This window comes from Moschus berezovskii, chromosome 25, assembly GCF_049115385.1.
Source record: "Moschus berezovskii isolate FMDL1 chromosome 25, NW_MosBer_1.0, whole genome shotgun sequence".
NCBI classification, from domain to species: Eukaryota; Metazoa; Chordata; class Mammalia; order Artiodactyla; family Moschidae; genus Moschus; species Moschus berezovskii.
In genome coordinates this window covers 2,427,303-2,440,603 of record NC_142484.1, presented here as the reverse complement: position 1 = coordinate 2,440,603, position 13,301 = coordinate 2,427,303, and the positions used below count along the sequence as shown (strand labels likewise).

General features: G+C 57.9%; 1 protein-coding gene across 2 annotated transcripts in view; it reads right to left on the bottom strand.

Annotated features, from left to right (window-relative positions):
• The window catches only part of KCNQ1 (potassium voltage-gated channel subfamily Q member 1), a 376,265-nt gene that overhangs the window by 19,805 nt on the left and 343,159 nt on the right, over window positions 1-13,301 (bottom strand). The gene's annotated exons all lie outside the window — the stretch shown is intronic.

The following is a 13,301-nucleotide window of genomic DNA, read 5'->3' as shown; positions in this document are numbered from 1 at the left end:
ACGGCTGTCCCCCTGCGGGTCTGAGCTCGGCCTCAGGCCCCAGGCTGAGGTCAAGCGCCACTCCTCCTGCACCGTCTCTGCGCATGGACTGAGGTGTGGACGGGCACTCCGGCCAGGCCCCTCTCTGGGTAGAGCCAGCTTCTATCAACCAACATCCAGCTGCCCCTGCCCCTAACGCCCCTACTCCTCCTCCCAGGCCACCAGGATTTATGGGGCACCTACTGTGCTCCGGCACAGGGGCCTGGTGACCCAGGCGGCGGGATCCGGATGCCTGAGCAGGTCAGCACAGGGCCTGGTGGCCTCAGAGAGGACACAGAAATAGCATCGACTCAGGCCCGGTGAGGAACTCCATGGCCCTGCATGGCTGCACCCAGTGGGACGTCCCGGGCCGGGTTCCCATCCTCTTGAAGGCGCAGAACACCCCTCCCTGCAGTCACCATGCTGCAGCTTCTGGGACGCCCCGGGTTCCTCTGCAGAGCTCTCCTCGGGGTGACCTCACCCTTCAGATGCCACCTCCCGTCAGCCCTCTCAGCCTCAACAACACCTCCTTGGAGCCTCACACCCCAACTGCAAACAAGTCCCACCCAGAGACATCTCAGACGCACGTCACCTCATCCTACACCGTGTTCCCTGCTAGGAACCACCTCACTGAGCCCCTTGCCACTGTGAGGCCAAACCCGAGCTGTGGGGATCTTCTCTGAGGACGCCCCACTCCCACCCCCACATCTAACCTGTCCCTGAGCCTGAGGACCTCACCCCCCGGCACAACTCCTGAGTGTCTTTCTTTCTACCCGCTGACTCTCTCCCCCGCCTTTCCCCTAGGGCTCCGGCCACGGCCCCTCACCGGTCTCCACATCTCTGGCTGCCCTGCGGCCATCTCACGTGCCAGCCAGAGCATGCCTCTCGTGAGAAGTGCTTATTACAAGTGTACGCGTGTGTGTGAGACTGGTTGGGTGTTACCCAAACGACGCACTCGCTGTATAGCTTCAGTTCAGTTCAGTTCAGTCGCTCAGTCGTGTCTGACTCTTTGTGACCCCATGGACTGCAGCACGCCAGGCTTCCCTGTCCATCACCAACTCCCAGAGCTTGTTCAAACTCATGTCCATCGAGTCGGTGATGCCATCCAACCATCCAGCTGTATAGCTTATAATGAAAATGAACCATTCAAGGACTTCCCTTGAAGTGGTGGTCCAGTGGCTAAGACCCTACTCTCTCTATGCAGGGCACCGAGGTTCGATCCCTGGCCAGGGAACTAGATCCCGTATGCGGCAACTAAGAGCTCACATGCTGTCAGTAAGACCCCACATGCCGCAACAAAGATCAAAGACCCTGCATGTCACCGCTAAGACCCGGTGTGACCGGGTCTTTTTAATACATGAATATTAAGAAAAAGGAAAAGAACTGTTCAGATCTGTTTGCACACCTGTCCCATCCATGGGGCAGCTACTTTTAAGGCTTCCCTTTGGCCGTTCCCTTATCAGCCTTGAGGAACACGTATTATCATCGTCATATTATTCCGTGGAATATTATTGCCATATTATTTCTTGATTTACCCACTTTAGACATCTTTTGTATGGCTCCTTCTCTGGAGGGTGAGAACTGTGCCCTCTTGACGCACTGGTCACGTGTCCCCCTCTCATTTCCCAGGCTGGCTTCACCGCCATTGTGACTCAGCCCACAAAGCCACCTGTGTCCAGCGTCCAGTTCCCTTAGAGCCATAGTTCTACCCCTGACTCCTAGCGCCGCCTTCCTAAGGGCGACCGTCGGCAGTTTCAGAAGCCCTCGGTGCTGGCCTCCCTTCTTGTTCTCTGCCGTCATTTGCTCCCACACTTTGCTAGTGCATCTTCTCCATACCTCTCTAAGAAAAGGTACAGAAAGTAAACTTCACGTTCTCAGACATGCTTTTATGGGCTCCTCGCTCTTGATAGATACTTTGGCTGGGTATGGAACTGTACTTTCCTTTGGAAGGCTGGAGGCCTCTTTGTAAGTCTTCTCTAGTGAAAACCAACCTGTTCTGAAGCCCTTGATGGGGCAGGTCCCCTGTTACTTCTCTGGGGAGATTCTGAGGACAGGAGGACACGGTGGCAGCCCTTTCAGTCCAGGTTCTTGGTGGGCTCCCCTTCCGTGGCTGGCTCCTCTCCTCAGCCACCTCTCGCCTCCCTTTCTGGAGCTTCCAGGCGTTGGCTGTCGAACCTCCTTGGACTGAGGCTCCGTGCTTCTTGGCTGTTCCTCCCATTTTCCGTCCCTGTCTTTATTCCACTTTCTGGGAGATTTACTTCAATCTTTCACTGTTTTTTTTTTTTTGTTTTTTTTTTTTTTTAGAATTCAGCAGCATATTTTACATTTCCAAGAGCTCTTTCTGGTTCTCTAATTGTTTCTGTTTCACAGCATCCTGTTCTGGCTTAATGATTACATTATCCTCTTGAATTTCAGAGTGACCTTACAGATGCAACATTTTTCATACAGCCCCATTGCCTAATGTCCTTTGCGGTGCCCCACGGTCCTCACCCTGAGCGTCCCCTCCTTGGTCTGGCCCTGGCTATCTCTCCACCCTCCCTCATCCCCTCTACATCCTCACAGATGCACAAGGCAGGCCTGATCCTCACTGCCTTGGGGTCTTTGCATGTGTGGCTCCTTGTCTGGAAGGCTCTCTCCATCCCTCTGCTTAGCCAAGCTAATCTCCACTCACGCTTCCTCAGATGACTTCAGTAACTTCCTGGGCAGCATCATAACCCCTGTTGCGTGTCTCTTTTGCTCTGCTTATAGCCCTCGGCATGATCTTTTCTGTTTTCCTGGTTTCACCGAGCTATAATTGACACGTTGCTGTTCAGTCGCTCAGTCGTGTCTGACTCTTTGCGACCCCATGGACAGCAGCACGCCAGGCCTCCCTGTCCTTCACTAGCTCCTGGAGCTTGCTCAGACTCGTGTTCACCGAGTTGGTGAAGCCACCCAGCCATGTCATCCTCTGTCGCCCCCTTCTCCTCTGTGCAGGGTAAGTCCCCGCCCCTGCCTCCTGTAGCAGAACCAGCATGAGGGCAGGCTCTGGTCTGTCACCTCCTCCGCTGAATCCCAGGGCTCGGCGCTGTGTCAGTTACATCACTACCCTAACAAGTTACCACAAACCTAGCAGTACATGCGTTTATTCTCTAATGGCTCTGGAGGTCAGGAGCCTTCCTGGGTGAAAGTCAAGGTGTCGTGAGGCCTGCACTCCCTGTGGAGGCTCCAGGAGGGAATGTCTCCAGCCTTCTGCCGCTTCTAGAGGTGCCTGCATCCTTGGTTCGTGGCCCATGTGTCTAGTTCCAAAGCAGCACGTGGCATCTTTTCCCTCTGACCTCTGCTTCTGCTGTCCCGGCCCCTTCTCTGACTCTGACCCTCTGCTCTCCCTCTCATAGGGACCCTTGCCATGACACTGGGCCCACCTGGATAATCCAAGGTGATTCCCCACCTCAAGAGCCTTCACTTAGCTGCATCTTCAAAGTCCCCTTTGTTATGTGAGGGCGCAGGTTCACAGGCATGGGCACCAGGACAGGACATCTTCGGGGCTGTTGTGTGACCTCAGTGTGCTTCTGTGCTTGCAGAGCAGGGACACTGTTCCGGAGCTGGACAACTGGTCTCCTGTTGGGGGGGTGCTTAAAGGGACAGACACCTCAAGGACCAGACAGGTAAGGCGAAGGTGACCTTGGCAAAGAGATTAAGGAGAACAAGTGGGCGGAGCCTCTGAGCAGCCCCATGGACTTCCAGTGGGATCACACAGGACCCCTGTCAAAGCTCTAGCAGCCGCCATGAAAAGTCTAGCAGCACAATAAGGGCGGAGGACGCTGGTGCCCGGGGCTGGACGGGCTCTTCCCCAGGCACTCCTCTTTGGCACCCCCTGCCCTCCTCTGCTCTGGCTCAAGCCTGGTGCATGCCCGTCCCACCTGAACCATCCAGCCAGCCCCCAGGCTCCCAGCTCCCACAGTCAGAGCCACAACTGACGCCTCATCTGAAACCTGGCCAGAGCTGCCCCTGGGCTGGCTTGAAGACCCAAGGGGCGGGGTCCTTACCCAGCCCCGCTTGCCTCACCCGGCCAGGCCCTCGGTCCGCTTTCTGTCCTCATGTACCACACTGCTGCCCTGCCCGTGCTGTGCCCTCCACCCCTGGTACCACACAGCTGGGATGTGGAGGAGGCCCCGGCTGCAATGCTCCCCCCAACCTGCAGGGCCTCACCCCAGAAACAAGGGTCATCAGATGCTTGTGGGGTCTGACATCAGCCTGGTGTGGCCAGGAGCCTCAACACAGGTGAACTCACAGCTGAGGAGGCAGCCTCGGGGGCTCTGCATAGATGCACGGCCCTTGGAGAAATACAAAGGGATGTCTACAGGAGGAATGGGCCTCAGGGCCGACTGCTGTCACGGCAAGAAGAAGCCTCCAGGGATGGGACGGTGAGCAGGATGGGCCAGCGGCGGAGAGCAGGGCGTGGAAGCTGAGTCAGGGGGTGCCCTCGTGGCTCGGCGCCGTCAGAAAGAGAGAAGTGAAGCACGCGGGGAAGGCCAGGGGATCCGGAGCTGGGAGACCTCAGGACTGATGGAGAGGCAAGCTGCAGGAGGAGGAAGGGGAGTGGGATGGGCGGAGGCCACTGCTCACCCCAGGGAAGGAGACGTGTCTGACTCGAAGGGCCCAGAGCGCAGACAGAAAAAAATCAAGCAAGACCGAGAAACCAAGAAATCTACAGTGCCGTTGGCAATCATGCATCCTTCTCTCAGAAGCAGACATATCACAGCGGGAAAACAAGCAAACTAAGGATTAGAGGAAGTGACCGACTCGGCCAACAGAAGGGCCCCGCTGCCACCAGACACGCAGGGAGAGCTCACAAAAATGACCCTCAGCTCAGCTCAGTTCAGTGCAGGCACTCAGTCATGTCCGACTCCTTGTGACCCCATGAATCACAGCGCATCAAGCCTCCCTGTCCATCACCAACTCCTGGAGTTCACTCAGACTCACGTCCATCGAGTCGGTGATGCCATCCAGCCATCTCATTCTCTGTCGTCCCCATCTCCTCCCGCCCCCAATCCCTCCCAGCATCAGACTCTTTTCCAGTGCTGGGCCCTAAAGGAAAGGTCGGTAAGGCTGAAAAAGTCTATACCTTAACGTGAAATTGGAACTTAGTAACCAAAAGAGAGCAACAAAAATGATACATCTGGAAGTTAGAAAATATGTTTCTAAATAAGTCTTTGCTTAAAGAGAAATTAAAATAAAACGGAAGTTAAGTTCATTTAGAATAGGTTCGCAGTGAATGTATAATGTAACAAAACGCGTGGGATGCTGCCAAAAGGATATTCAGAGGAATATTTATAGCAGTTTTTAAAAATCAGGAACTTTGACAATAAATGGGCTAAGCTTTCAAGTCGAGAGGCTAGAAAAAGAACATCAAAAGAAATACAAGGAAAGAATAAGAAAAGATAAAGGAGGCTATTAACACATCTTTTTTGAAAATAAAATAAAATTGATCAGTAAAGCCAACTGCTGGTGTTTTGAAGAGTCACTAGGTAGATAAACTTCGAGCAAGTAAAGTGACACAGCGTCAGGAATGAAGGCAGTAACAGCTCCCCACACAGAGCAAATGAGCAATTATGCTGTCGTGGCTCATTGTTTTACTCCCTAAAGCAACAAACTCAACACGACGAGTCATTTTCAAGGAGAAAATTATCCAAAGTGTCTTTGCGGTCGTTCAGTCACTAAGTCGTGTCTGACTCTTTGCAGCCCCACGGACGGCAGCACGCCGGACTTCCCTGTCCTCCACTCTCTCCCTGAGCCTGCTCAAACTCATGTCCCTTGAGTCGGTCATGCCATCCAACCATCTCATCCTCTGTCGTCCCCTTCCCCTCCCGCCTTCACTCTTTCATCAGGGTCTTTTCCAAAAAGTCAGCTCTTTGCATCAGGTGGCCGAAGTATTGGAGCTTCAGCTTCAGCATCAGTCCTTCCAGTGAATATTCAGGCTAGACTGGTGTCATTCCCTTGCAGTACAAGTGGCTCTCAAGAGTCTTCTCCAACACCACAATTTGAAAGCATCAGTTCTTTGGCGTTCAGCCTTCTTTATGGTCCAACTCTCACATCCGTACATGACAACTGGAAAAACCATAGTTTTGACCATATGGACCTTTGTTGGCAAAGTTATGCCTTTGCTTAACATGCTGTCTAGGTTTGTCATAGCTTCCCTTCATGGATACAGCCTTGTCATGGTGAAAGGGCTCGTATATCTCAGTGAAGCTGTGAGCCGTGCTGTGCAGGGCCATCAGGGACGGACTGGTGATGGTGGTGAGTTCTGAGAGAACATGGGCGCTTGAGGAAGGAATGGCAAACCACTGTAGCAGTCTCGCCATGAGAACCCCACGAGCAGCATAACGAGACTAAGTGGCTTATGAAATAGAAAATCCTCATACACAGAAACCCACGGGGGAAGCTGAAACGAGAGTCGCCTCCCCTTCTTGAGGTTCTAAGCCCAGGGTTCTGGCCTGTTTTTACAGTGTTTTCAAGAAGCGGATAACATCCATCCCACACAAAGGGTTCCAGTCATACGCAAAGATGGAACACTGCCCAGCTCACAAAATAAAACCAGGCGCCGAAACTGGGTAAGGAAATACAAGAAAATTCTAGGCCAGAGGTCTTCCCTGGGGCTCTAGGCACTAAGATTCTGTGCTCCCAATGCAGGGGTCCCAGGTTCGATTCCTTGTCAGGGAACTAGGTCCCCTGTGCCGCAGCAAAGATCGAAGGCCCTGAGTGCCGTAGGAAGGCCCAGCACAGCCCAAAAGTGAGCCAGTGTTACTAAAAGCGTCCATGTTTCTGCCACCAGTGGGAAGTGACCTTGGGACGGATAGACCAGCACACAGGCTGTGGGCAGAGGGATGATGGGCGCCGGGGAGCCCCAGGATCGGGAGGTACGGGGGTGCGGGTGTCCCCTCTCTGAACCAACTCGTGGATGTAGACAGGCATTTGCACGAGCCCTTGGGTCTTTCAGGGGACAGAGACCCAGGGTTCAGGTAAGAGAAGGCCGGAAAGCATCACCGGGAGCCCTGCCCAATGCCTTCGCTACACACTGTGTCCGAGCCTCTGCCAGCCCAGCATGACCCATGCCCTGGCTCCCCCGAGCACCCCACCCTCCACAGCAGCAGCCCCGTGGGGCCATCTGCCAGCTCTCAGGAAAGACGGCACAGTCAGGCTGGAGCCCTGAGGTCAGGCTCTGCAGCCTCTCCGGGAAAGCCTCATTCCTACCCCTGGCTTTGCACCTGCCCTTCGCTCTGCCTGCTCTTTGCAAGACTGGCTCCTTCTCGTCGCTGGCCTCAGCTCCACAGACACCCTCCCGGCCCCTTTTAGATGCCTTGTCACGGCCCCTGTGTTCTTTCTTTCATGGAACTGCGCACCACAAACTCATCTTTTTTTTAAATTTGTTTGTTTGTTTCCTTGATTACTATCTGTCCTCCCCAACAGATGACACCCATTGGGAACCGGGACCTCTGCCATCGAGCCCACCCCCGACGTACACAGTGCACAGAGAGGGCTTGTTGAACGAACGAATGAGCCAGTGAGGGCCGGGCGGGGACACCGCCCGGGGAACCCTCCCTGGGGAGATTCCGGGTGGACTTTTCAAAGGGGTGGGACTGCCCCGGCCCCTTCCAGGCTGGAACGGGGAGCATGTGGAGGTGGGAGTCCTGTGGGGCTGGGGCAGGGACTGGCCACTCTGTGGGACGCTGGGCCAGACCTCTCGGGCCACCTGCCTTCCCACGTGGTTTGGCACTCCCACCACCCTCGCATTCTGCGGGGCGGGTGGACGAGCGGCCAGGCCGGGCTGTCTCCCCGGCAGTTGTGGGAGCACCTGTTGGGCAGGGTGTCACAGGGGCCCCCGCTGGCAGCTGAGAGCGGGCCCGCCCGGGCCTGGGGGAGGGCCCGGGTCATCAGACTGGGGCTGGGGGCTCCGGGCAGCTGGTGCCCGGGACCTGTGGGCCCGACAGGTGGGCCGGGGGCCTCAGCAGCTGGGCTGGCAACAACTGGAGGCAGGGTGGGGGCATCCCGGGGGCAGATCCGGCCCCTGGCCCGTGTGTGCCTGCGTGTGTGTGGGGGGTGGGTACAGGGGGTCTGGCGTAGGACAGGGGACAATGCGGGCATTTTCTGGGCCCCTCGCCCAGAGCGGCGATGTTCTGTGACAGCCCCCGGCACTTGGCTCCGATGTGCCGCGGGCTTTTCTGCCTGAGAAAGGCCTCTTTTTCCTTTTCTGAGGACTCTGGCCGCCCTGGGATGCGCACGCTGGGGGGGCGGGTGCAGAGCATGGATGTCGGGAGGACAAGCTTTTCCTGCTGGGGGTGGGGTGGGGGCAGCGGGAGGCTGGGTTCCCACAGTGTGGGACCTGGGGTGGAGGGGGGAGCGACTGTGTTTCTTTAGATGGTCCCGCGGCTTCTCTGCCAAGAGAGTGGGTTTAGATGTTAATACATATTCTGCCAGAAGAAAAGAAAAACGGTTTTGTGGACAGTAGTTTGGGAACTGCTGGGTTAAACAAAATTAGGTTCTTTGACTTGGAGGCCTTCTCAGGGCCTTTAAAATGCAAATGGGCACAGTCCTGCACAAAGCCTGGGGAGGGGTGCTGAGCGGGGAGGGAGGGTCTGTGCGAGCTCTCTGAAATGTCTCTGGCCCTGGACCCAGGACCCACGGCTGGAATTCTGAGCAGCATTCTAAGGATTGATTAAGGTCGCCGTAAGTCCCACATTCCGCCTTTGCCCCTGGGGAGAAGGACGGCCTGGTCGAGGCTGTGTCACCTGCCCCCCACCCCCCAGGCTTTTCGGGGCCCTGACCCGTATCCACCCTTCCAGCCCTCCTGGCCGTGGACCCCTGGCTGGGTGGGCCCTCTGAAGGCAGAAGGACCTGGAACTGGGAGCCGGTCCTTCCACGGGGCGGGCGGCTGGGGCGTGGGGTGGTCAGGCTCGGCTCAGGGGCTGAACGGCCTCTGCCGGGCCCCTCTGCCAGGCCAGCTGCCTTGTGGGGCGGCTCTACCCGAGGGTCGTGGCTGTCTGCACCAAGCTGGGGCTGGGGGCTCCAGCACAGCCCTCACCCTGGGACGACAGGGGTTCGAGGGAGCGCTCAGAAACTGGCTGAAGCCTCGGAAAGAGCCGTCGTGGGTTCTGTCCAATGTAGTTAAAAACATCTGACTGCAACCACAAAAATGCTGGCCTCGGGCCTGCAGCGAAAACATTTTCATGTGAAATGCAAACGCGCTGGTGCGGGCGAGGAGGCTGTGCGTTAACCCTTGGAAGGCAGAGTGCACGCAGCCAGCTTGGCCTCCAGCCACAGCCTCGGCCACGGCAGGGAACATGGCCCAGGGCACAGTCTGCGGGGGCAGGCCCAGGGCATCAAGGGTGCTGCTGGGCTCCGTCAGCCTTGGGCCTGGACGTCCTCTGAGGCTGGGGACATGAAGGCGTCGGGAGTGAGGGGCAGCCTGCTGCAGGGGGTGGAGCCATGGCTCACAGACATGTGCTCATTCATTTGGGGGACCCTTAGTGGGCTGTGCTGCGATCAGGGGCTGGGGGCACCTATGAAGCAGATCCCACTAGTGCCCAGCTGGAATCTTGGAGTTTCATAGAGATACAATGATCAGAGAAATCAAACTGAGGGGCAGGGCGCATGGGGAGGCATGTGCCAGGGACCCCACCCAGGTGGGAGGCAGCCCAGCCCCTCCACGACAGCAGGGCGGCGGGTCCAGCTTTCCACGGCTACAGGGACCACTATAGGACACAGCCGGGAGGCCCAGCCCAACACCCAGTGCTCCCCCATAGATTCCCCAAAGGACAAGCGTGGCTGAAGGTAAGTGTCATCTCATGCTGAGGGCCTGCCCTCTTCACCGGAGGCTGTAGAGGTCTCCCCAGGTGGCTGGAAGACCGACTCCCCGCTGCCCCCACAGCCTTCCCGCACCGCGTCACCAGGACTGGCCGTCACCCTCCTTCCTCGTCTGTATGGCCTGCCGCGCGGAACCTCCCTCCCTCTGCCCAAGTCCGAGTCTCCGACTGCTGCTGTCGGTGGTGGGGCTCCATTGCTCTGAGCCAGCGCTGGCTGGGCCCAGGGCTGCTAACTCTTCCACTGCCACACGGATGACGGCCACTTTCCCCAGGATAGGGCCTTCCGCCTGTTCACGGAGACAGGAACAGGGGACGTGCCCAGAGTGGATGGGCTGAAGGCCTGCCCCTGCAGTTGCTTTCCGCTTCCCGGGCCCAGGCTGCCAGCTGTCCGCGTTCATCTCTGACAGGTGTGTGGTGACTCAGCGGCGGTTAATTTTTCGGCACGGGCAGCTGTTGGAGATGGCTGAGACCCCTGAGCCCGCCCCAGGCTGAAGGTGGGGATTCAAAGCCAGGAGTTCTGGCAGGAAAGGGGGCCGCCCAGCCTAGTGCCTCTGAGTCCCCTCTTCCCCCACCCTTGATGGGGAAGGGCTCCAGCACCTCCCAGTTCCCCCTCTGCCAGCATGGTGACAGGGAGCACTCCAGGAGGGTCTCCTCCTGCTTGCTGGTGCCAGCCTGAGACTGGGGGCGCTGGGGCTGTGACTCTACTTTCAGGGTGTCTGGAGTACATGTTCTTAGGGTTCTAGCCCCCACTCCCAAAGGCTCTGGCTGGGGCCCTGCCTGGGGACCTTGAGCTAGTACCAGATATTTGGACCCACAGAGAGCAGAGACTCCCAGCACCATCCAAGAGACTCGAGTGTCTCTCCAGAAGCCTGAGAGGCCACAGAGCCGCCTCCCTGAGCCCAGGGTGCAGCGAGCTCCTGCCTGGGTATCCGCAAGGCCCGTGTGGGTATGCATGGGTCTCACCAGCTTCAGGCCAGCCCCAGAGGCATTGTCCAGGAAGCAGAGAAAGAGAGTCCCACAGGGAAACAGCTGGAGACCTAAGCCTTAGCGGGATAGCCGAGGCTTCTGCTCAGCAGCCAGAGGCAGAGGAGACACAGGAAGGGCCTCCAGCCTCTAGGACTCGGGGGCCACATGATACGAACTGACGAGTCCTTGCTCGAGGACCTTTATCTACTCATCCAAGTTTGTTTGTTTCCTGCCCCTTCCATCCATCCATCCATCCATTTATCCATCCTCCATCCATCCACCATCCGTCCTCCATCCATCCATCCATCCTCCATCCACCCACCCACCCATCCATCCACCCATCCATCTAACCATCCATCCATCCATCCTCCATCCATCCACCATCCATCCTCCATCCACCCACCCACCCATCCATCCATCCATCCATTTATCCATCCTCCATCCATCCTCCATCCATCCATCCACCCATCCCCCCACCCAGCCACCCATCCATCCATCCACCCATCCCCCCACCCAGCCACCCATCCATCCATCCACCCATCCATCTAACCACCCACCCATCCTCCCACCCATCCCCCCACCCAGCCAGCCACCATCCATCCACCCACCCATCCATCCATCCATCCATCCATCCACCCACCCATCCATCCATCCACCCATCCATCTAACCACCCACCCATCCTCCCACCCATCCCCCCACCCAGCCAGCCATCATCCATCCACCCACTCCCCACCATTCAACCTCCCTTCTTTCTGTTCGCTCATCCAATGCATCTAGCGCCCCCTCTCTCCCCCGATCCCCCCAACCACCTGTTTACCCACTTTCCCTCCACCTCCGTGCTTTTATTTCCACCTGCCCTGCCCCCACTCCCCGTCCTTTCCACAAGCAGTTAGCAGCTGCCTCCTGTGTATCTTGCAGCAACAGCAACAACAAGAAGATCAAAAGGCATTTATGACGCAGCCACTGGCCTCTGGAGTGACAGCCTGCCACCAGCTAAAAATAGCCTGGGATCAAGATGCCGGCCGCTCTGTGTCCCTCTCTCATCTCTTGGGTCCCTGACTCTCTCGACAGGGGACACAATCCATGTGGCTGAAAGGTCCCAGATCAAAGGGGATATGGGGGGGCAGGCGTGGGGGTGCGGTCAGGACTGGGTGACCAGTTGCAAGTTTGAGGGATGAGGTGAGTCTGTCTGACTCTGAGGGTTTTGGTGGACATTGTGGATGGGCGCCATTGGTGGAGAGAGCAAACACCCAAGGGGCGTGGGTTTGGGGGATAAGGAGGTGGCACCTGGGCACAGCCCGTTAGTGTGGGGAGCCCGGGTCTCCCGAGTGTCAATCCACAGTGACACATGGGTGCGGGCTGGGTGGGGGGTCGGGTTCCTGGGACCACAAAGTCATGGAATGGGCCCAGGGCACAGGCAGGGCCATCAGAGTCCCCGTCAGGCTGCAGCATCAGGAAACAGCAACAAGAAAATCAAAAGGCATTTATGACTTTGGGAACTGAGACGAATGCCCTCTGACCCCGATACCCCCTCGCTGTGACACAGGACTGAGGCTGGCTCGGCCTGGCCTGTGCTCACGGTTAAGTCATTCGGGCAGTGAGTCCACTGCACAGAGTTTGCTGGTCACTTATTCTGTGCCCGGCTCTGTCCCGGATACAGGGGACAGCGTCAGACCAGCCCTGCCCTGCCTTGGTGGAGCTTCCCTTCCCATGGCGGGGGCCTCCCAAGTGTCTGGCCACCAAGACACACAGCCCATCTTTAGGATCGGGGGGGGCGATGAGGGACCAGGTTGCTGGGGGCCGAGACCCACAAGCAGAGAGGGGAAGGCAGGTCAGGCAGGAAAGTGCCCATTCAGGTCACATCCCGGGGTGGGGGCAGGCCGGCTCCGGGGCACCCTGCGCGTGGGTGAGGGGTGTTGAGGAGGGAGTCCCGCGACAGTGAAGTTGGATGGGAGGCGGGTGGGGGCCGTGGGGGTGCTCTAGGGATGTTCTTGGGAGAAGGGAGGCCGTGGGGGGTTTGAGTAGGGGTGTGGGGGGGTCTGGTTTCTGTTTGACCCATCCCTCTGGTGGCTGCGTGGAGACAGGAATGTGACGGGAAGGTGATCGCGGGGTGCCCCTCCGGACAGTGTGGGCCCTCTGCTGCGGGAAGGAAGGCTGCACTTGGACATGCTGTCCCGTCCACTGGAAATGCCCTTCCACCCTGGGCAGAGGCTGCAGAGGACGGTGGCTGGGACTCAGACCCGTCTCTGTAACCTGCGTGCCTGGGCGCCCTGCCCCTCTCTCTCCAGCCCTCAATTCCTTCAGCTGCAAGTGGCCTCATTGCACCCACCGCATGGCCTGGGGCCTCTGTTGGCCTTGGGGCCACCTCATCCAGCAGCCCTCCCTGAGTGCCCACGGCTTCTGCCTCCTGGGACACAGGGCACATGCAGTCCCTCACCTGTGTGGCCAGCTCACCCACTGGGCAAGGAGCTCCCAGC